Source organism: Myotis daubentonii, chromosome 6, assembly GCF_963259705.1.
Source record: "Myotis daubentonii chromosome 6, mMyoDau2.1, whole genome shotgun sequence".
NCBI lineage: Eukaryota > Metazoa > Chordata > Mammalia > Chiroptera > Vespertilionidae > Myotis > Myotis daubentonii.
In genome coordinates, this window is record NC_081845.1 from 52,622,788 (window position 1) to 52,647,880 (window position 25,093).

The 25,093-nt window shown below is 42.5% G+C and overlaps 1 protein-coding gene across 5 annotated transcripts in view; it reads left to right on the forward strand.

The window, feature by feature from the left end:
- The window catches only part of BACH2 (BTB domain and CNC homolog 2), a 344,951-nt gene that overhangs the window by 183,468 nt on the left and 136,390 nt on the right, over positions 1–25,093 (forward strand). For 3 of the 5 annotated variants that reach the window (XM_059700922.1, XM_059700923.1, XM_059700926.1), the window contains exon 3: positions 15,303–15,451. The gene's annotated coding sequence lies outside the window, so the exon portion shown is untranslated. Of the gene's footprint in view, positions 1–15,302; positions 15,452–23,598; positions 23,772–25,093 lie in introns of all 5 variants that reach the window. The other 2 variants (XM_059700925.1, XM_059700924.1) reach the window with 2 other exon arrangements.

Consider the following 25,093-nt stretch of genomic DNA (forward strand, 5'->3'; position numbering starts at 1 on the left):
AGTAGCCATGTCTCCAGAGCTGCTGCTGGCACCGGAGGGTAATTTTATTGAATAAATATCTCCTAAATACTCCAATGTTTATGAAACTTTGGCTTCAGAATATGAAAAGGTCTTCTTATCTCAAGAAAGAAAAGGAAAACGTATTGACTACAGACCAAGGCCAACGAGCTTTGGCCCTGTTTTCCTCTTTCTCTTTGCTTTAGTAGGGAGCCTTTGGAGAGAACAGGAAGCCTATAGTTGATGCAAAAAGTTCATTAACTCCAAAAAAAAATGTTGATGCAATCTTAGGGCATAATGTGGAATGAATCTTAATTACTTTGAAGCTTAGAGCCCCAAATTTTGCAATCTAAAAATAAGAACTTTTAAAGAAGATCGTGATGACTAAAGCCAGGAAACTTGCCCCATCCTTCACTTTTCTTCTTGTTCAGTTGGTAACAGTAGACTTGCCACCCCCATCAATAGATAAAAGGACTGAAAAACAGGAAGCAACATCAAATAGTTTTAAATTACTTTGGGAAACTCCTGAAAGTGGGTGTAACATGTGTGGGCCTTTAAAAATGAATCATATTTGTGCATTTGATGTATAGCTACTTAATTATTTCTTACAGTTCAGCCTAACGTTCATTTGGCATTTTTCTTTTCCTGGCTACATTTGGTCCTATCTTGATGTGTGTTGCTGCCTTTGGTTTGGTTCCCACTAGTACCATCATGTTGTTAAACCAGCTGCTGATAAATGTGTTACAAAGTATGTATGGGGAAAAGAACCCACAAGAGATAAAAGAATTCGATGATTTTAAAAAATTAAAATTTGGTTAGTTAACCCATAGCCAGACCCTGATATATTTGGCTACAGAGCAGCTAGATGGGAAAAAATGTGACTAACATGTTTCAGAATAGTCTCCCCAAAACAACAGCGAAGGAAACCTTTGTTGTGTATTCTGAAAGCCCCTTGCAGCCACCTCCACTTCCTCATCCAGAGGGTCGGTGCCCATGACACTCACAAGTGCCTAGCTACAGTCTGCAGACTCCACCGCCCTGAGCTAGATGCCCCCAGGAAGGCCTGGCCCTACCATTTGTGCAGCTAGGGCAAGAATACAATTGAAGCTCATGTGCATATGTATAAATATTAAAATTAAAAGAATCAAGCTAACAAATGGGTTGCATGACATATTTTCTGTCCTTCTACCTTCACACAATGACCTTCGGAGGGCCACCTTTTTCACAGTCTCCTTGGAGTTCTGAACTGGGATATGGTGTATAGGGAGAGCCATTGAACACCCTGACCCTTCTTTCCTGCCCCTTCTCCTCCCATTCCCCTGCTCTGTCCCACACTAGGGGCCTGGAGGCATGCACGTGGACACTCCAGCACATGCACTCAAGGGACATACACATCTCCTTTAACAGCTATCCTTCGGCTGTTTGATCACCCCTCCCAGGGTGTAGTCCATCAAAAGGAGGAAGGGCCTAGAACCGTGGTCGGCAAACTGTGGCTTGCAAGCCACATGCAGCAATTTGGCCCCTTTTCTTCCACAAAATACCACGTGCAGGCGTGCGTACAGTGCGATTGAAACATCGTGGCCCATGAGCAGAAGTTGGTTTTCGGCCTGGGCGAGCCTATTTTGAAGAAGTACTGTTGATATTTGGCTCTGTTGACTAATGAGTTTACCGACCACTGGTAGGAAAACATTCTTCATTGGCCCTAGAACAGTGGTTCTCAACCTTCCTAATGCCGTGACCCTTTAATACAGTTCCTCATGTTGTGGTGACCCCCAAATTCATTGTTACAAATTGAACATAATTAAAGCATAGTGATTAATCACAAAAACAATATGTATTTAATTATATATGTGTTTTCCGATGGTCTTAGGCGACCCCTGTGAAAGGGTCGTTCGACCCCCAAAGGGGTCGCGACCCACAGGTTGAGAACCGCTGCCCTAGAAGCTCAGGAGGGTGGGAAATTCTTTGGTATTGAAGGGGGAAAGCATAAATTAAAGAGGGGGGCGGGAGCGGGTGGGGAAGGGTGTTCCTTGTCCTGGCTGATGGGGCTGTACTGCCTGTGGGACATTCTGTGGAATCTGCTGCAGCTCCTGTTCGCTCCTGATGCCAGTTACTTCCCTCCACACAGTGATGGCTCTGAGGGCCAGAGCCAGGCAGTGCACCCTCCACGGGGAGCATGGTGCTTCTGGCCATGGCGGGGGCAGCTGCAGGCTCAGTCCTGAGGTTTCAGTAGAGCATTTTGCCTGGTTGTGCCTGAGGTCTTCTTGTTCGTTCAGCCTCTCCTTCCAGCTTTGTTCCCGTCCGCTTCAGCATGCCCCCTCTTTCCATACACCCCTAGATCTCTAACTGGGGCCCAGATTTAAAGGTTGCTCATTTTTAGAGTCCGTCACTCAGCCCTTCCTTTTGTCCTCTCCTGCCTAAGTGACCTTAATAAAATTGCAGGGAATTGTAACACTCTGGGGAGTGGGGAGGTGAGGAGGGGAACCACTGAACCCTCCATACCTGAAGATTGTAAAGCAAAGACCTGTGGGGTGTGTCATACCCCTTTTGCCACTTTCGCAATCACTGACCAAGCCACTTAATCTCTCTAGACCTCATTGTCCCCATGGTCAAGAATGGAGAATAATGAATGCCTGTTTCTAACTGCTTCAGATGGATGTCTTCAGGACAAATTTCTAAGTATATATGCGCAGGGCCATCAAACTATCCCATCAAGCCCCTTCCAGGAGAACTTCATTTAACTCTCCAGTAGCTTTTTTCTATGACAAGAGCTATGATTCAGCTTTCCCGGAGTTGACAGAAAAGCATGAAATCTGTTTCTAACAGATGTTCCCCCATGATCCCCCAAATGTAAACATGTTTGCAAGACGATAGTGAGACAACCTGTTTACACAAGGAAGTACTTAAAAAAGCAAACAAGAAAGCATCACCCAGAGCAGCCACTGTGATCAAAGTGCCGTCAATTATTAGGGTGTAAAGGGAACTGATGACTCAACTTAGCACCACCGCGGTCTCCAGATTTCAGTTTCGTAACAGAGTTTCTTTTCAGGAATATTCTTCATTTACACACAAATCCGATTTTCTTTCTAAAATGTTTCTCGATTTTTGTCAAACCGAAATACCAGGATCCCTTCAAAAGATGACTCCGATACCCAGGTTATGCTCAGAGGAGCGTCCTGCCGACACGCTCTGCCATGGGGAACTGAGGGGTTTTACTCCCGGGTCTTGGTGCCCGAGAGGAGGGACAAGGTCCTCCACACAGCAGCTCCCGGCTCTCTGCTGCTGCACCTCCCCAGTTAGTCAGACGCAGCAGAGAAACTCTCGGGCTGCACGGTGGTAGAAAATAACTTTCTGAATCAATCAAAGTGTGATATTTTGATACTTTCACATGCCTGGGTATTCTGGGCAAATGCGTGCTTAAATCAGTGACTCATGGATCAAGATGCAAAGTAGGTCTCTGCATGCTGGCTGGCTGGAAATCAGTTTTTAAAACTGAAGCAAAATATAATCCAGTAAAATATATGTATCATTTGTGTCACATGTGGCCGTTTTGATGAAAATCACCACCACTCTCCCTCAAAGTAGTGTACATTGGGAGTCTGTCCTGATGAGATGAGAAAAGTTGTACATAAGGAGAAGTATCTACATGAAAACCCATGAGAAGTCCCTGATGATAGCAGGAGGTTCAAAACTCCTTTAGGGCCCTAACCGGTTTGGCTCAGTGGATAGAGCATCAGCCTGCGGACTCAAGGGTCCCAGGTTCGATTCCGGCCAAGGGCATGTACCTTGGTTGCGGGCACATCCCCAGTGGGGAGTGTGTAGGAGGCAGCTGATCGATGTTTCTCTCTCATCGATGATGTTTCTAACTCTCTATCCCTCTCCCTTCCTCTCTGTAAAAAGTCAATAAAATATACTTTAAAAAAAAAACTCCTTTAGGATGTGGCTTCCCATAGAAACAAAACTTTGAGAATGGTGAGGCCAGACCCCGTGACATCCTTACTAACGATTCCCACTTAAATAGATCTCAGGCGGTAGGCTGAGACCCTGGCCTGGCCTTGTAACACCACTTCAGTTACGCCATGTAGCCTGGGTCTCAGGAACTCTCTCCGAGTCATCGTCTGGGCTGTCAGTGAGAGGAGGAACGCCACTAAGATGATGACCCAGGAGCGGGACCATCACCCAGTATCAAGTGAAGAGGCAAGGAGTGTGGGCTCTTGGTCTTGGCAGTGCTATTGATTTGCTCCATTTATGTTCTAGGACAGCGGTCGCCAACCTTTCAGACCTCACAGACCACCAGTGGTCCACGGACCACCGGTTGCCGACTGCTGCTCCAAAGGTTTCCTTAAACCAGCGGTTGCCAACCTTTCGGATCTCACGGACCACCAGTGGTCTGCGGACTACCGGTTGCTGACCGCTGTTCTAGGATCTACCTGTGCTTTAAGTACTTAAAGATACTCAAAACTCCAATCCACAACACACGTGCGCGCGCGCACACACACACACACACACACACACAACTGTTAGAATTAGCAAGCAAGTTCAGTGAGGTTTCAGAATAAAAGATCAATGTATAAAAATCAATTTTATTTCACATACAAGCAATGAAAGACTGGAAATTAAGAAAAACAACCCTATTACAGTAATATCAAAAAGAATGAACTCCTTGGGAATAAATTTAACCAAAAAAGTACAAGATTTATATACTGAAAGCTACAGAACACTATGGGAAGAAATTAAGAAGACCTAAATAAATGGAAAGACATCTAATAGATTAGAAGATAATATTGTTGAATGTTAATACCACTTAACTGATCAACATACATATTCAACACAATCCCTCAAATCCCAGCTAGTTTTTTTTGCAGAAATTGACAGGCTAATTTTAAAATTCATATGGAAATTTGAAGGTCTCCAAATAGCTAAATCAAACTGAAAAAAAAAACAAAGTTGGAGAACTTTCTGATTTTAAAACATACTACAAAGTTTTGAAGTCAAGATAGTGTTGTCATAGGATAGGCAATGGATAGAATTTGAGAATCCAGAAATAAACATTTGTAATCAGTTTTCAACAAGGATGCCAGAACGATTTGATGGGGAAAGAATGGTCTTTTCAACAAATGATGCTGGGATAACTGAATATTCACATGTAAACGAATGAAATCAGACCCCTACCTTACACTATATGCAAAAATTTACTCAAAATGGGTCGTAAAACTAAATGTAAGAGTTAGAACTATAAAATTCTTAAAAGAAACATAGAAATAAATTTTTATGACCTTAGATTAAGCATTGGTTTCTTAGTTTTGACACTAACAGCACAAGACACAGAATAAAAAATAGAACTTCATAAAATTAAAAACTTCTATCTTTCAATGGAAACCATTAAAAAAATGAAAAAGATGACCCACAGAATGGGGGAGAATATTTGCAAATCCTACATCTGATCCAGGATTTATGTGCAGAATATGTAAAGAATTCTTACAAAAGATAAATGCACCAATTAAATAATAGGAAAATGAATAAAATAGGTATTTCTCAAAAAAATGACATACAAGTAGTTAGCTAATAAGTGCATGAAAAGATGTTCAACATCATTTTTCATTGGAGAAGTGCAAATCAAAACTACAATGAAATACTAAAAAAAAAAAATCTAAGGTTTGGTATTTTCATCCTTATTTTTTCATGTTAGGAAATTGAGCTTTCATTTAAATTAGGTGGCCAGAGGCAGTCAGCTGGGATGGGACCAGGTCTGTCTGACTTCAGGCTGTTCTCTTCCCACTGTTCCTCCAACAGAACTCTGTCTCTGGCTGCACAGAGACCACAGGGCCTGCTGCTTAGAGTGGCGAGCGTATCATTCCCAGGGGGCAAAGGTATGAAAGATTAAAGGATGCTTTTGGAGAAAAAGCAAAGTATTTAAATACAAAACTGGAGATTGTTCCTTTTAGGGTAAATTAAAAAATCAAGTTTAATTTCTTAAGAGTGCCATAAAAGGCCAACGGGGAAAGAGAAGGGGAGGGGGGGAGGGGGGCAGGGGCAGGGGAAAAGCAGAATCCATGACAGCAAATTAAAGAGCAGAACCCAAGAACATCAGGGCGGCACAGGCACGGAGATGGCGAGAGAGATGAGTATCACCAGCATGGCCACCGACGTGGGGAGAGGCACAGCCGTGCTGACAGCTAGTTTGACCAGAAGCCAGGTGCGGATGTTCCTAGAGCCAAAACAAGAAAGGTCATTTCTCATCCAGAGAATGTCACCTGGGGATGTGCCAGTGACCAGGATTCAGTACAGGGGCCCGTGGACAAGTGAACTTGGGGGATTTTAACCTGGGGTCACGGATTCCTATGGGTCCATGGATTCACAGGCTTGTCAGGGCCCCTGAACCCTTTCTGCTGTGGTGAAAGGTTTTGTGTCTGCATCTTTTTCTGGAGAGAGCGTCATCAGGTTGTTAAAGGGCCTATAACGGGAGAAGGGTTTTTTTAAATGAGTTTAGATGTTTCTCTTCAGGTGCCAGGCTAATTTTCCGGCTGTGTGATAGATTGTGTTCTATGGTCTGGCACTCCTAATATTTGGAATAAAAATGAATTCTTAGTGAATGATCTCACTGCCTGCAGTGCTGTCTGATTCTGCCCTGGCATCTGATAGAACTTGTTAGGGGATTAGGTAAGACAGGATGTTGGTACATTTGAGGTCATTAAACTGAGAAGGGGAGGGGGGCAAAAAGGAATCTTGCTAAATATATTGTGGAGTGGAACTCGCTGTTGAATAGCTAAGGGACATTCTTTGTGCTCTGTGCCAGCGCTTTGAAACCCTGCTTAGAAACAGACTGGAGTGGCGGAGACAGCTCCATCTAGATGTGGTGTGTTGGTAAATGCCTGTCTTTCCAAGAAATACTGTTTAGCTTGTCCTTTTATGGAGGAGGCGTGGAAGTGGTGCTGTACTGGTTTGCACAACATTTTTGTAAGCTGATACAATAACACGGATCCTAGAGAAACAACAAAAGCTACTTTTTTACCTGGTGACCAGCATTCTCACCGTTCCGGTTTCAAGACTCTGGGAATAATGGAGGATATGTCACAGAGAGCATAAAGTGTATGCAAGGCTGTGTTAGATGAACTGTAACCCCCACAAATGCTTATTTTCTGCCTGTCTTTTCCTTCTGTCTTTGTGTTTGGATGGTCCTTTGATCTTATTCTAATCTTACTATTCGAAAAATACTCATTTAAACGTGTGCTGGGTTGAGTATTGGTGATGGTTGCACGACACAGTGAGTGTTTTTCATTCCACTAAACTGTACTAGAAGATGGTTAAAATGGTAAATTTTACATTTTGCATATTTTACCACAATAAAAAAATGTGTTGGATAATACAGAGGGAAAAACCATCTTCCTTTTTGCGATGGGAATTCCAAGTACCTTTATATGTTAAATGTCAAGCCCTTTCCTATGTGTGATATGAATACGTAAGTAACAGGCAAAAACATGTGTGGGGTGAAATTTCTCATTTAAGTGCTGTGTGGTCCCAACTCTGCACTCACTGATGTGGCACCTGGGACTGTGTATCCAAAGCAGACGATAGGCCCTCAGTAGGTGCTTTCTCCTTTCTTCCTTCCTTTCCTCACATCTCGGTTTCCTCCGTAGTCAAATGAGTAGGTTGGACTTGCTGATCGCCAAGGTCCTTTCAGTTCTGCTGATCTGTGGAATACGAGAAAAAACGTTTTAAAGGTCTGCAGAACAGTATAAACTCCATATGGACAAACACAGCCCCCCGCGTGTACACACAGCAGCTTCTGCTGCTTCTCGCTTTCGCTCTCCTCTGTCCCCCCTTCTTTCTCTGCCTTCGCCTGCCAAGAATCAGCCATGAGCTTGGAAATGGGAGTGGGGAGGAGAAAGGAGAGAGGTGACCGGAGACAGAGGGCTGGGACGTCAGGCTGGGTGAGGGGCCGCAGCAAGCCTGGGCTTGGCCCTGACAGGGTCACGTGGTTGTGGGCATGGTCACATTCGGGGCTGCAGCCCCAAATTCTCTGCGGGGTATGTGACCACAGCAAGATTAAGCATGATTGATTTTTATGCAAGGCAGATGGTGGCAGGAACGTGGAGACTGTAAATCCAGAGAGAGAAGCTGAGTTTGTCGTGTGAGGAAGAAGCAGCAGGAAGCAGAGCCTGTGTGGGAGAAGACATCTTGTGGGGAGATGGCAGCTGGAGGGGGAAGGGTGGGCAGGTGCGTGGCCAGAGTCTCCAGTCAGGGTTCGAGCTGGGAGCAGATTAGATCTGGCTGTAATAAATCATAGCCATGAGTACCAAAAAAAAAAAAAAAAAAAGATTGCAGGAAAACACAGGTAGAAAATAAACTTGGGGGAAGGGGAGAAGGGTATTGAAAACAGAGAGGCCAGTTGCCACAATAGTAGCAGCCAGCCAGGTGAGAAATGATGATGATGCGATAGAGACATAGAGGGGTGAGCAGATTTGAGATATAAATTGATGATAGAATCAAAGCACTAGCTGATTATATGGTAGAAGTGAAGGGTGGGGAGGAAAATCAAAGATAACTCCTAGGGTTTGGAAAACAGGGTCGATGGTAATGCCTTTTCCTGAAATGGAGCTTCACACTCCCCTTAGACACCACATGCCTCCCATGTATGTTGTTGGGGTCCTTGTCTGGGCTGGCAGCCCTCACCCCTGCTGCAGTGATCAGCTCTGCAGACTCCACTAGCCTCCCTGGGGACCAGCCCAGCAGCAACTTGCCTTGTGTGAGACCCACTTGTGCAACCTGGAGGTCAAGGGGTACCTGCCCCTGGCAGATGAGGCTGCGGGCATGTGCAGCTCCCCAGGAAGAAGTATTGGCTGATAGGTGAAGCACACAGACAGGCAAAGTTGTCAGATATGGAGAAGGGAGCAGAGGGCCCTCAAGAGCCCAGGCCAAGCACTGAACCTCAGAGGAGTCGGGCACTACAGAAGCCCATCCGAGTTCTCAAGAAACTGCCCTTTACTAAGATGACAGGCAGCCCCTCCAGTGTGTGCCCATCTGCACTCCTGCAAACCCACCTGTCACTGTCTGCATGACTTTGTACATGATCTTTGACATAAGGATGGAAATGACAGTATTTTGAATAAATAAATGCTTGGGTATTGCAGGAATGGTGATACTCTTCAAAGACTGGGACCCAGAGCGAAACGCCTGATACATGATAATCCTATGCTTATAATGTGCCTTCGGAGAATGATCTGGGTCACATTTAATAAGACCTGATAGTACCATTTTTTAAGAAACTGCACTTGAAAATTTTTAATATACTTCATGAAATATAATCATTTTAGTACTAACAAGCTAATCAGCTCTTTTTACACAAATAATTAAATTGCTGTAGGACCCAAAGCTTTATCACTTTACTTTGACATTTTGCTAGCAGCATGTATAAAAGAGGTTATGTTTTCTTGGGGGAGAGGAAGGTAGTCTCCCACACGGTATGGATGGCAGTGTTGCACAGGAAAAGGAAGGGCCCTTAGAGTCAGGAGAGTATGGACTCAGTTGCATGTCATCCCCTTTCCATGAATGTGACCTTAGACAAGGCATTTTGCCTCTCTGAGCCATGTTCTCTCACCCACCATATGGGCCAGTAATACCTGTAAAATTCCCAGCACAGTTAGTTCCTAGTCCATACACATTTCAGTAAGTGGTAATTATCATTATTATTATTATTATTTATAATAAAGGCATTCCAGTATTCCATTGTTATAATATGAAGTCTACAGAAACTCAAAAATATTAATTTCAGGTTGTATATTTTCAACACTTGTTTCTTTTTTTTAATTTTTATTTATTGATTTATTTTGAGAGAGGAGAGAGAGATAGAGACATCGATTTGTTGTTCAACTTATTGATTGCTTCTTGAACTTGCCCTGACCGATCAAACCCACAACCTTACCATATCAGATGATGCTTCTAACCAACTGAGCCACCCTGCCAGGGCTATACTTGTTTCTTTTTAGCTTTTCCTTTTCTGGACTATCAATGGCACGTAGTTCTGATTGCATCAACCTGTTATGATACAGGTGAAAAATCTGAGCAAGCTCTTCACTATACATTGGGAATTTAAACATCTTAAATATCAAAGAAGTGAACGTTCTAGCTGTGGTTCTCCCACTAGAATACTTGGTCCCAATACCTGAAATGTGTAAGTGGAAACTTTCAGAGATGGTTTATCTTCATTTTCTCCATCCGGTCTGAAATGGCCAAATCTCCTCCCCAGTTCTTTCTCTATTGCAGGAAAAGAAAGGAAGAAAGAAAGAAAAAATAAAGCACATTTCCTTGCATCATCTTTCCATGCCAGTAGAACAAAACACAAAAGCCACAAGACTATGATTCAGAGGTCTCTGCTTTACACAAGTGGCTATTTAAATTCTGTTTGAAATGTAGATTTTTTAAAAATTTCATCTCTGTAGTTTCCAAAAAATTAACGTCAGTTGAAAGCCCTTCTGACCATAAAGTGTGTGTGACTCCTCCACTTAGTGCTTCTGAACATGAATAAGGACTCCAGAGCCACTCACAACATGTTTATTACAGCAAGAGGCTGTCACCAAATTTTTAGTAATATTTTTATACAGCATGGGGCCAGAAGAACATTAGAGATTTGACCTTTTCTAATAGATGGTAGTCTCTAAATGCAATTTGTATTATTAGAACTACATTTTGAACTCTTACTTTGTTTTCTAACCACTGTAATTTATCTTTCTACTCAATCCAGAGAAAAAAGCAGTGTGTGTGTGTGTGTGTGTGTGTGTGTGTGTGTGTAGGTAGGTAGGTAGGTAGGTAGATGTGCAATAGTCATTTATTAGCCCTAGAAACCAATAGTGTGACTTTGGACAGGGGGACCAGAATGGCATTTTGAAGCCAGGAAGTCAGATTGGCTCATTGCTGTCATCCAAGTACAACCTATTGGGATGCTGAGCAAAGTCAGCTTGTTTTGCTCGGTGAAGCTTTCAGCTCAAGTGATAATACGCATGATGTCACTGTCCTTTTGTATTTAGGAACACCTGGATTCAGGTTCAAACAAGAGTACGAACCAGTTCTGAATATTTGTCTTCTTTTCTTTGTATTGCTTTAAATCCCAGTAAGGTAGGAAGAGGTGATTAGGATAAAAGAGAATTGACAACAGAAATTCATGGGAAGCAATATTGGAAATTGGAAAAGCACTAAACCAAACCACTCTTATGTTTCTTAGAAACTATGTTGTTGATATTAGACCTGTGATGTAGATAAAAAATACAGCCACCTGTAATTTCCTGGGGAAAAGCAAACAGGGCTTTGCGCATCAGGTCCCATGGAAGCCACTGAGGAAATCTTAGCTAGGAGTTGAGTTGGGGGGATAGAGAATGCAATCAGCCTGCCTTATACCAGAAGTACCTGCTAGGAAACCTGATCTCTTCACAGCTAATTGGTATAAACGTCTCTCTGCCCACCGCTTGCAGCTGGAGACCCACTTATACTTCTATGACTATTGCCATAATTAAAGCCATTTACTTTTTTCTTAGCCGAGGAATGCAGGTCCCACTGATTTTTCTTTAAGTAAATTTAAGTGTGTGAAAGAGGAAATTACTTACAGATGATTTCTCATATCTGGGATATGCTACTTTACTTGTAAGGGAATGAATGGTGACCATTCAACTATCTCTTTTGTAAACTTTCCCCTGCTTCGGTAACAGTAAATATGGAGAAATGAAAAAGAAGTGCTTTCATGCTTGGTGTAGCATTACCATCTCACCTCACCCACCTTTTCCTAAGAGCAGTCTGCTGAAACACTTCGAGGTTCTGTGATGTCTTTGAACATCAGTGTCGCTGAACAATGCCATGAGCACAAGGTGTCCGTGGCTCTCTTCTTCATCATCGCCTTGTCAGTAAATACTTGTTGAATGAATGGCTGTGGGCCAATGGGCTTCTGGGGTCTGAAATACGTCCAAGAAAACGAGTATGTGAGGCAGCCTACACTGAGCTGCACTGCCCAATCAGGTACCACTAACCACACGTGGCTATTTGAATTTCAATCCATTTAAGTTGATGAAAATTTAAAATTCAGTTCCTCCGTCCCGTTAGACACCTTTTAAGTGCTCAAAAGCCAGGTGTGGCTGGTGGCTGCCGCGATGAACAGCACTGATCCTGAATGTTTTCCTCATCGCAGGAGCTTATGTTAGCACTGGGACGAGAAAGGCCTGAGTTAGTGGCCCCGATCTTTGTAAAGTGAAATTCCCATGCGAGCATGATCCGCCCTCATCCTACAAAAAGTAGCCCTTTTACATCTCTCCCCCAACACTGTAGGAGCTCAGCCAAGAAAGGGGGTGGCCCACGGAGGCGACTCTCTCTTTGAAACTGATAGCCAAACAGCAGTGGGGCTGTTAGCCACACTGATTATCCAGTAGTATGCACTTACTTAGCTACACCGGTTAGTAGAGCAGTGAAATACCTGTATTCATTAATAAAGAGTTGCTGTTTCAAGCGCGTCCAGTGGCTCCTTCCTCTGCCTCAGGAGCCCTGGCCATTTGCATAGGATGCTCCCAACCTTCCCTTAATTAAGCAAAAATGTTAGCTGATACCTATCCCATCCCTGGGAGTAGGAGGCTGCCAAGAGCCCTGCCCCAGCACTAGCAGCCTCGGATGGTGGGTGCTGCCCTTGGCCTCCCGGAAGGACTGCCTCCTAAGGGTCTTTCTTAAACCTATCCCATCACTCACAGGGCCAAGTCCCAGTCCCAGAGCCATCTGCCTCAAGAAGACCTTAAAATCATTTTCTCCAACCCCTTCAAATGACTGCAGAAATCAAGGCACAGAGTCACTCAGCCAGCTCCTGGCTACTTCAGAGATAAAACTCAAATTGCCGCTGAAACTGGTTTGGCTCAGTGGATAGAGCGTCAGCCTGTGGACTGAAGGGTCCCATGTTTGATTCCGGTCAAGGGCATGTGCTTGGGTTGTGGGCACTTCCCCAGTGGGGGATGTGCAGGAGGCAGCTGATCGATGTTTCTGACTCTCTGTCTCTCTCCCTTCCTCTCTGTAAAAAATCAATAAAATATATTTTTAAAAAACAACTCAAATTGCCTGACTTGGGGTAGTTGTTTTTGGGTTTTTTTTGGTTTGTGGGTGGTTGGGTTTTTATTGCTGTATCTTCCTGTTGTCAGTTTTCTTAACTGTGGAATAAGGATTGATCTCTTTATGCCTCACAAAGGTGTTAGTAAAAAGAATAATGATACCCAACATTTTGTGTATGACTTATAGTTTGCAGAAATTCTCTCGGCTGCGTTTTCATTTAATCCTCACAAGAACCCATGAACTGTATGAGACTCAGAGGCAGTGAATGGCCGGCCTGAGAGAACAAAGCCACTGTGAGTGGCAGGGGTCTAAGTCTCTTAGGGCTTGGGAAACTATAAACTCGTGTAAATGTAACATAACATACCCACATGGCATTCCTAGTTTTTAGCTTGTGGTATTTTGCAGTTGAAGATTTAGTGACATTGAAAATGGCAACTTTGTTCAAGCAATGCTTTTTTTTTTTTTTTTTTTTTGCTTTTGCTTTGATAATGTGCCAACTGCACAGGCTTTGGTTCAGCATTAAAACTGAAGTGGGCTGCTTCGAAGTATATTTTTAAAATGAGAGAATCCAAATTTGTAATTAGCTTTAGCAATGTGAGTTGGGTAGTGTGAGTATCTAAAGAGCTTCTGACAGTCATTTCTGTTATTACTGGTGGCTTACTCTTTGTATCCCCCGCCCCCACAGCAGTTGGATCCTTTGGAAAAAACAAAGTGTGTTCTTTGAGGGGCCATTTCCTCTATTACCACTTTAGTTTTCACATCCTCTAGTCCTGGTATACTTAGACAATATCTGATCGTGGCAAAGGAAAATCATTTAGAAGCCGTTCTACCCACTGGACACCTAATAATAGCAGAATGAAATTTAAATTGTTAAGAGAAGCCACAGAGAAGGAAATGGTCCAACTTTGTGATAGCCTTTTATCTTTTGGACTTTTGATCATTTTGATAGAAACATTCCTTACTTTTAGATAAAATTTTTGGGAAGATCCATTTAACTTACTTCCAAAACAAAATTGAAATTTTTGGGCAGCTCTCTTTTTCTCTCTCTACTTCAGCCATTTTATACTATATGCTATATCCTACTAAGAAGAAATTGTGTTTATAGATAAGGGGAAGAGTGAAATCATTTCATTCTACAGAACAAAAAAAATCTCTTCAATATTCTTTTATTAGCTTATAAAAATTGTGGCACTCTCTATATCAATTATCCTGTGGGTTAAATACATATAAAGGGAAAATAAAATTTTTAGGAAAAGCTCACCTTCATGTAATATGGAATGAAAAATTAGAAACAAAACTCTGAGTATTTGTGCATATATGAACAGAGAATACTGGTCCACAATCCCTTTTTCTCAATTCTGAATCCAAAAGGTTCCAAAATCAAAGGGGTTTCTGGTAACTTCTTCGGTAGAAAAACCTGACCTGAACTAATGTGAGGCCCTATTTTATCTGACTTAATAAGACTGAGCATCTGTTTTGCCACAGAAATACTTAATGTGTTTGTGGAGTGCTGCTCCAGACTCTGAATGGGGTATTAGGTGATAGGTGGTAGTTCATCATAATACTCTCCAAAATTCAAACCGATCTGAATGCTGAGATATATCTGGCCCAGGAGTTTCAGTTGAAGGGGTCGTGGACCTACATAACAAAACATCATCAGTGATTTATCAGGGTCAAGGTTCCCGCCGCTCTTTATGCTTTTCCATAGCTTCCAAGTATTCTCTAATAGGCATGCATAAATTTAGCATCAGAAAAAAGAAGGAATATTTGTTCAAAAATGAACATAATGAGGCATCAGAGAATCATCTCATTTCAGTCAGAATTCTCGAATTTATCATTTGTTTCCTGGGTTGCCTTGTTACTGCAGCCACATGTGTCTTTTAAACAAAGGTGTTTTGATTTGTTGAAAGAAAACATTCATGAGATGAAGTAAAAGAGAAACTGACCTGTCCCCAAGCTGCCTTTGGGCTCAGGACAGCACCCAGTGAGGGATGCTCACCTGGAGAAAGTACTCAGGGAATAGGCTTCCACCGGGTTGAGCCCAGGCATGAATACCATGGGCCGTTTATCATGTTCTGTTGCTGTGGCTGGGTCTGGGAGCACACAGCCAGGGGCACAGTAAGTTAGCTTAGAGATCATAAATCAGGGGCGGGAGGGACAGGATAGCAGGAGGGATGGGGAATGTTAACAGGCAAGGCTCACTCGCTAATGGACAGCTCTTCCTCCCCACTCAGGTGGACACTCACTGACCTGTCACAAGGCTGCCCCACAGAGCTTTGGGGTCCATGTCTGAATGGATTGCTGTAGCCTTCTCATCTCTCCCTTCGCCCAGTTCCCTGCATCCTAAGACTCGAAGCCAGCACAGGACCTGGAAAGATTACATGTAAGTTTTGATTAAGGTTTCTTTTCTCAAACCAAAACAATGGTAAAAATTTTCTGAGGTGATCATCACAAATAGCCTAAACGCACATGAATGACTTTTCTCTTAACAAAGGCATCTTGAGAATTAGAATTGAGGAAGGGAGCTGGGGTTAGATTCTGCATATTGGTGGTGCCTTAATTTATGGTTCTTAAGCTTGAGCTTGCATCAGAGTCGTCTGGAGGGCTTGTTGCAGTAGAGCTTGCTGGGCCGTGTGCCCAGAATTTCTGATTCAGTAGATCTGTGGTGGGCTGGGAATTTGCTTTTCTAACAAGTGTCCAGGCGATGTTGAGAAAGGTCTGGGGACCCCACGTTGAGAATCACTGCTTTAGTTCATGTGACTGAAAGGAGGGATTTTAAAGGTAGAAAAGTGCATTAAATATTCGGTACTAAACATCTCTCAATTAATTAAGATGTTTAGTGTTCCACTTAACACATTGATTCATCTCTCAGAAAAGATAATAATTTTGAGGTCTTCTCATCACCATCGAATTTGAAGTCCAGCCAAGTCGATGTCCTAATTCTGGCCATTTTACTCCAGAGTGGCTAGTACTAATCATTCATTGCCCTTGGTTTTCTACAAGGCTGACTAACAGTGTTGTTATTGGGCTAAAATGTCAATGACTGTCCTTTTGTAAGTTTGTTTGTCGTACTTTTAGATACTGTTAAAAGGAAAACATTTGTTTTCCTGGGGTGGGAAATATATTGCTTCCTTTCAAAGTGAATCATCATCATATCCCCCCTCATACACTTAAATGTGACTTGATTTTACAAACCACATGTGAGAAGGGAGGCACGGCTAAAAAAAAAAAAAAATGTCAGTTCAGGTGCGTGGGGTTATGAGTTCTCAGGACTGACAAGTTTTGAGGATCAGCATGTTATTGTTTCAGCTTTGGAACAAGCTAGTCACCTCTCTGCTGAGGACAAGAATAATTGATTCCATGTTAATAAAAAAAAAAGGAGAAGAGCTTGGCTTAACAAATACACCCTTGAGTATATGTCAGCATTCATGTAATTGCACATATGTGTGTGTGAATCTATATGCATTTCCTACATTTGAATTTTAAACATTTTTTTCTTTTGTTTCATTAAGTTGATGTAAGTATAAAAATAACCTGAGTGATGCTGTCCAGGCAATGTTTAAGAAACTTCTGGGCATTTTAAATCTGTGGGTAAGCACTGTGATTTATAGCATGTTCCTTGGGAATGCTAAATGTTATCATTCTAAGTATCACTTACAGTGCTTTTATTATAATTCTGTTGAATTGCAAGTAATCACTGTTAATAAAGCAATTCCCAAGCAGCTATATAATGAAGGAGCCATACCTATTGCCTAAACATTAGCAGAGCCCCAAATCCTGGAGATAGATTTCGGTGCATATCTATCTTCAGGGGGATGTCCAGTGGATAACAGGGCTGATATTAGGGCTGACGGAGTTGTGAGTGATGTGATTATCTACTATCACTCTATCCTCACAAACTAAGGCATTCTTGTCAAGCACTAATTAGTCACTCCGCACAGAATTCTTGGAAAAGAAGATTTTCAGTTTATAAAACGTCTTCACCATGAAGGGGAAGAAGTGGGTTGGATCAGGTGCATGTTAATCTCTCTCCTGCTTTGGCATCTGTGAGTGTCCACATTTACACATCAGGTGTTCCTGTAGGACGACCTTTTTTCTTTTCTTTTCTTTTTTTTAAAAAAAAATATATTATTTTTTATTGATTTCAGAGAGGAAGGGAGAGGGAGAGATAGAAACATCTATGATTGCCAGAAGCCGGTCCATCCTTGCTGCTTGACACAGTCGCTGCAGGGAAGAAACATCTGCACAGCATATGTTTCAAGGGACCTGGCGTATATGGCATACTGTTCTTAATATGTTTGCTCCCCTTCTTAGCGCTATGTGTTTTAACCAAGGTCACTGAGAAAGGTTGTTTCCCCAAGTAGGGATTTTCCCCTGAAGTTAGGGAGGGAATAAAACCCCTTATCTAAGTGCCAGGTGGGTCGTTAATCACTTTAACTATGAACAATCTCGATTAAGCTACATAATCTTTACTCCCTGGAATGGAGATAAGAAACGCCCTAACCTTGGGAATAGAAATTGTCAAAATTAAAATCAACTGGTATAAATACAGATGTAACAAGACAATAAAAAACAGAACCTGGCTAGAGAACCTGGTGAGAGAACCTGGCTCAAGGACGACCTTTTATGTCACTTTCATATCCACAGGCCAGGGAAGGAGGAAGTCTCCTGTGATGCCTCAGGTAATCGGGGCTTCAAGCTCCCTCGGGACCTGGCTCACCTGCCAGGACCTGGCTCACCTGCCGGGGTCACTCCCTGTGCCCTCACCTACTGCTTAGAGCAACTCTGTACAATACCATGTATGTGTGGGGGACCATCTGTGCTTTCCCCTCACTGACCTAGAACTGTACTAGCACAAAGTTTATTAATAAAAAAAATAACTGAATACCAAATAGTATGACAATTCCTCAAAAACTTAAACCTAGAATTACCACATGTCCAAACACTCCACTTCTGGGTATATAGCTAAAAGAAGTGAAAGCAGGGATGTAAAGATATTAGCACACCCATGTTTGTAGCAGAATTATTCACAATAGTCCATAGGTGGAAGAAACCCACCTGCTGATCAACCGATGAGGAGGTAAAGAAAACATGGTACATGTATACTATGGGATATTATTGAGCCTTAAAAAGATGAAATTCTGACACTTACTAAACATGGATGAACTGTGAGGATACTAAGTGAAATAAGCCAGACACCAAAGGACAAATACTGTCTGATCCCCACTAATATGAGGTGCCTAGAATAGTCAGATCCATAGTCCGAAAGTAAAATGATGGTTGCCCGGGGCTAGGAAGAGAGGAGAATGGGAAGTGAGTGTTTGATGGGGACAGAGTTTCACTTTGGGAAGATGAAAAAGCTCTTGAGATGGGTGGTGGGGATGGTTGCACAACGATGTGAATGTGCTTAGTACCAGTGAGCTGTGCTTTCAAAAATTGCTAAAATGGTAAATGTTGTGTTATGTATATTGTAACACAATGAAAAGAAACTGAATGCCCAAGATCACTTTCCTTCCGAGAATGCTGTGCAGAATAGCTAGTGCTTAACAGGGATGTGACCATTTGTGAGGCTGGAGTAAGAATGGGTGACCCTGTCCCTCACACCTCCCGCAGCCTCATACTCTCCCTGGCCTGCTTTTGGGCCAGGAGGAGGGGTCTGCAGAATGTTCTACTTCAGTCTTAGGAATGGGTCCTGTCAGGGCAAGGACACATTTTTCAGAAACTACCAGCGGAAATGCCACAAACAACTGTAATCGCTACCAAAACGCCCTTTACAGGTATAGGAAAGCGGCTTCACTGGGAGGGAGGGACAGGCACCCACCTGTGCTCCTGCAGTGGGGCTGCTCCAGTTCATCGGCATCGTGTGCTCACGAAAAGCCCAGGCACAGTGCCCCGCAAGCACGCAGTTTCAGAGCCGTGTGCATGGCTGTGGCACCTACGGGTCTTGATCAGTGCAGGTGGACATGGAGGCAGGAACCAGATGGAAGCCTAATAGAAAATGAAAACTCCGAAGGAAAACTAATAGCACCTAGTTCTCCTCCACCAGGGCCTCAAATTATTGTAACTCTCCGAATGAGGTTAATGTATCCCCCATCACCAAATCTCTGAAGTGTATTGCTGTATACACAAATCACAGAAGAATTTAGCGAGTGACCTGCAGTTCTGTGAGGAATATGCCGTATTGGACCTATTATGGTAGTCCATTCGGGCCTCACATTTTTGGGATTTTGCTTTTTATTCTATGTTTCCAGAAAGCCGGCCTTGGAGAATGATCATGGGACTTAGTGTCCTGTTTTCTCTCCAGGTTTCCTTTACTACTTTCAGGCACTGCCCCTGGGCCTGACCAGGGGTTGTAATTTCTGAAAAGCAATGCATCAGGGTGCATAGTTTCAAAGAGCTCAGAAACCTGTGCTAAACTATCTCACTTTCTCTAATTTTCACCTCTATGTGAGTATACATTATATACATATACATGCATGTGTATATATGTATGTATATTTGGCTTAAGGAAAAGGTATAATCAAAAAAGAGATAAAATAAGGTCATCGAAGTTAAAGTACAATATATACAAATTAGTCCCCTCATTCCCACCCCAGACTTTCCAAACCTGCTTAGAAATAAACTCTCTATGCTCTTCACTTGGGTGATGGCGACAGGGCAGGGAAGGTTTTGAAGTCAGTTGCCATAGGGAGCTGCTAAGATCCCATAAAAAACTGAAACTAAAGGTTTTTATCGAGAAAGAAAAATCCAGGTCAGCAAGTCTCAGAGAGAGAAAAGTAAGTGCTTATTTCTCCTTGATATCCACGTGGAGCTACCAGCACCCTACATTTAAGTTGAAACCACATGGATCTAGAATCTAATTAAAATTAATTCAGGCCTTGTCTGGCCAGAGTGGCTTAGTTGGTTGAGCATCGTCTTGTGCACCAAAAGGCTGTTGGTTCAATGCCTAGTCAGGGCACATGCCTGGGTTGTGTGTTCGGTGTCCCAGTGGGGCATGTGCAGAATGTAACCGATTGATGTTTTTCTCACCTCTCCCTCTCTCTCTCTCTCTCTCTGTCTCCTCTCTCACCCTCCCTCCCTCTCCCTCCCTTCTAAGCATTTCCTTGGGTGAGCATTTTTTGAAAATTAAATTCAGCCCCATGACTTTGGCTGGACGCACTGACCCATGTTTCTCCTAGAGAAGACCAGCAAACCAACAGTCACCCAGACAGGATGACATGAGGCAGAGAATACCAACAAAGACAGACCCTGGGGGTTCTCCTTGTGGCTCTCATGTTTCCCAGCAATCAGTTGTGCCTGGTCCAGACACTGAATTCATGTTTAGTGATGGAACCCAACTAACCAGAACCCTAAATTAACTGCCCTTTCTACTTCCCCACCCCCACTCCACCCCCTCCCACATCCCCCTACCTTGCACATCCCACTTCCCTTTTTCAAAGATAAAGGTTCATAAAACAAGATAGCTCTAGTTTCTTAAAGGTGAAGAATAACTGTACCCTGGAGGGTAGTTGTAGCTGATGACCCTGACCTGCTGAATCAATGGAATGGTTAAAAGTTTCATGACTAGGAAAAGAAACTGCTTTGGAAAGATCTTCAGCAGAAAGCATTTTCCCGCTGTCTGTCAATTAACCAGAAAATTGAAGCAAACAAACAAAACCTTATTCGCAAATAGGTCTAGTTTACTGAGATTTTCTTACACTTATTTTCATGCCTTAATAATAATCTAAAAATGTTGACTTAGGATGGAAAAATATACCGTTCGTTTTTAGTCTTCTTGAAAAACTGTGCAAGTTTGGCTTTTACTACCTTTCCAGGGCCAGAGTTTAAATTTTGGAAATCTTTATAAAGTTATTCTATTTATTATGTCTGGAGGCCCTCAAAAAAGTTGTGATATTAAGAGTGATGTATAATGTCATGAATATATATGTTTAGCTCCTATAGTCATTGGAGAACCATTGGCATAGTTTTGAAGTCAATTCTATTAGAATGCGTAATATGATTATTTGTAACATGTTTCACAGTTAGGTTCTGCTCAAGGCATCATCCAAATTAATTTTCATTATCTGCACACACACTAATTGTATAAATAGGAATGATGTATGATATGGTAATATACATTCATATATAAAGCAAAAATTTCACATGATATTCCCTGTGAGTCTCCAAATAAACTGGGCCACGCATATGTAAAGCTGCTTATTACCAATAGCTATCAGTCGTAGCACAAATAGTTTATCAACTTATTCTAATTTCCAGGCTGTTGTTTTTTAGAAATTATTCGTGTGCTTTTTTTTTTTTTTTTTTTTTTTGGATACACCTGTCACTAGCGAAGTAACACCTCGCTCTGAGCTGTGATTTAACCCAGGGAACAGCGTCACACTCTTCCGAGGAATCCCCTGTGACACTGATGGTTGGGAGGCCCTGGCGCCCGGCGCTGCACTGCAGCTGGACAGTGCACGGACCTCGGGTCGCAATGAGGAAGAGGGTTTCTGCTATTCTCTCAAACAATATTTGCAAAGCTCTGCAGTGTAGTGGGATTTTAGACTTCTCAGAGTGCTTGGCTAGAAGATATAATCTATTGTGTCTAGCAGATTTTTGCTGTATCTCATGTCTGATTTGTCACCAGACAGATTATTAAACTGAATCCCCCTTGAGTGTTCTTACTAGAAAGAGCAGACTCAGAGAATGATTATTTCCTTATATTAAAACAGAAGTACCTTTATTTTCCTGATTGTAAAAGCAATGTCTGTTGTGCGTAGTTTATAAAATAATAGAATAGAATAAAAAAGAAAATAAATTACCAGTGTTCCAGCTACCCAGATACAAGCTACATGTTAACTCATTCTTTTGTGTATATTTGCAGACTTTTTTTCAATTAATCAACTTAATTCCAAATTTACAAGCAGTACAGTAAGTCCTCACTTAACGTCATTGACAGGTTCTGTGACTTTAAGCAAAACTACTTGCGACACCAGTTTTACTATAGGCTGGTTCATATAAACAAGAGTTAAGTTCCTACAGCATCTCATCAATGTTATAAGGAAAGGATGTTAGTGGAGCTTAGGAATGATGACTTGAGACATTTTCTAGGGCAATAACCTTCTAGTTGCTTATTTTTCTCCCTTCAAATTACATTAATCAATGCTTGTCAGAACAGATACCTGTGTGCCTTCACCAGTGTGTTGATCAAGTGGAAATTGCTATTAACTGGTTCTTTTCATTTCTACATTCTATCAATAAAAATGATTATTGAGTAGCCCTGTAAGGTCCTAGTGGGCCTCTGGAACCATAAAAGAAGATCCAATTATGCACAAGATGGTTTTAGTGTTAGGCCAACAGGTGGTGTTCCAGTTCTTTAAAAATTAATAATCAGTATACTCTACGGCAATTTGTCAGAAATGGAAACGGTTGATTAGCCAGATAGATTCCCCCATTTCCCATCCATAATCCAAACAATATGAACTCCAATAAAATTCTAGTTTTATACCTGATGGTAACAAAATGTGATTCAAATATATCCCTGCACGTGCCACCAACCAGAGAGGTTTCCTTCCATCGTGCTTCCTTTATCCCCCTTTAAAGAAGCGTCTCCTCGGATCCCAGGAGTTCCTTGGGTTGCGCTGCCATCTCTGTGCCTTCCTTTGGAGAGCGCCAGGACTCTGGATCAGGATGAACCCTAACACTGAGGCTGAGACTAGGTCCGGAAGGGCTTTGAGCCCTGAAAGAAGACCCGGACGACGTATAAAGCAAGCAGCCGCTAAAGATTCTGTTTTCAAAAATGATCTGAATTTGGCATTGGGTGTGACTAGATCTTATCACTCTCTCTTCCAGACATAGGTTCTTTGAAAGCAGGTTCTTCTAGGTTCCTCTCGCTGCATCCCTTCACATCCTTTGTGTCCTTGTATATAACAGGGACTCAATTAATATTTCTATGTCTCTTGAGTGATGAATTGAATATGTTCAAGTCAGATAACTGCATTTTGCCTCTTCTGCAACAGACAAAGGGTGCTTTGCTGAATGCCCGTGACTGCGTTGAATGCCCATGTGTAGCGAAGGGGTATACAGTACTTTGATCCTATATAGGAGGAGATGCGAATGTGGATAATGAGACTTTGGTTCTTTGTCTTTGGTTTCGATTTGACCTTCTTGCTTCACTGAGTCACGGTGTTCGCCCTTTGGCGGTAGGCACGTCACTGAAGTCTGAGGCTGTCCCTCAGACTGTTTCTGACACTGTAGCTGAATTTCCCATCACATTTACAGCCAGTATTGGTCATAAAATTTCAAGAACACGATAAAAGTCAGTTGGTTTGTAGTTGACATTGAAATTAACTTTCTCTAACCTAAACCAGTGAAAACTAAAATGCTCCTCACCACATAAAAGTTTTGCTTTCGCTGTGTTCAAACCCCTCCCACCTTGTCACAGCACAGTCATTCAGAGTCTAGTTTGGGGGCGGTGTGGTTGTATCTCAGTGGTGTATGACCCACTTTTTCGTACCACTTAATTACCCGTGTCTTTACAACACTCGTCAGAAGTCCTGACGACAGTGGACTATAACCCCAAACAGGTTTCTGCTACGTCTGATCAGCGCTGCTCTAGAACCCTGCGTTATCGGAAGAAGGAGTCAGCTCTGCAGGGCGTGCGTTAACTACCAGAGGATGACAGAACACTTCCTCTAGTTTCTGGATAATGAGCAAGCACACAGGTAAAGATGCCTTTCTCAGAGTTGACTCCTTTTGTGCCTTCATTATCGTGTTGACCTGACTTTTACGTATTCATCGCTGCCTGCAGATGTGTTCTGTTGTGTTTCTGCAGAGGGCTGAGAGGAGCAAGCATTTAAATTGGTTCCTTGGGACTTTAATAACTTAACTTTTCATTAAAAGTCTAAAGAGAGAATGATGGAAAATGCCCTCATCTCTTCCTCTCTGTGGCCCTAGAAAACTTCTTCTTTGTCATTTTTTTTTCTTATTTTCTATCAAAGTGCTTGTCTGTCGGTATCAGCTTCTTTCTTGGCAGCGATGGCCATGCGGGTGATGCTGGATGAGCAGCAGGGGGTGGGCGGGACTGGACGGAGCAGAGAGAAGTGCACAGGTGCAAGGGATATGATGGCACGGGATGCTGTACCCCAGTGAGCAGTGTGCTGCAGTGAACTAAGAGATTTAAGACAGTGATACTAACCTCATGTTGGCAAAATCACCCCGATCCTGTTTCAGAAGTGTTTGCTTCTGATAATCACGTTGGTATATTTGAAGGACTTCTCAAACACTGTCATTGTTTCCAAACAAAATGTTGTAGGTATTGTCTTCCTGAATTTACCGACACGTTTTGGGGTGCATGTCTTCACTGGAAGTTGGCTGGCATGGGGCCCGTGGCAGGGTGGTGCCCGTGCTGGGCAGATCACACTTGCCTGTGCGCTGAGTGACACACCAGCGCGGAGTGTTTGAAAATGCCCATAGATAAGTCAATGTTGTTTTCCCTGAAAGTCCTGATGAAGAAAAAGAATGAAAGTACAAGCACTAACTGGAAAAAATGTCACACATTTTAGCCACTTTGCATCCCTTGTTAGTACAAACCCTGGCTTGGGTTTTTTTTTACATTTGTGAACTTGTGCGGTAGGTGGAGCAGTGTGGGTGGCCCAGAAAAAGCAGTGGTTAGAATAAGATTTTCCATTTATTGCCCTTTGTGCCCGGCTAAAAATAAGATTCATACAAATCAGAATATGTAGTGCAAGCACAATCACTCTGTTAATTCTGATGCCTGGCTTGCCCACATCTTTGCATCTGTCTGGTAAGTGGTGCATTGGGAAATAAATGTGTCTGTAAGTAGCAAAAGGCATCCAGGGTTTTGCATGTGATCGTGTATCAGCATTCTCCCCTTCTGAAGGAAGACAGACACAACTCATACATAAACAAATTGTGCCAGTGGAAGTTTTGGGGGGAAAGGGTGATAGAATCCTTGAATCGTTTTGTAAAAAGTAATTGCCTTGTTTGAAATGCTGTTTTACAACCTCCATCTTCTGGGCTCATT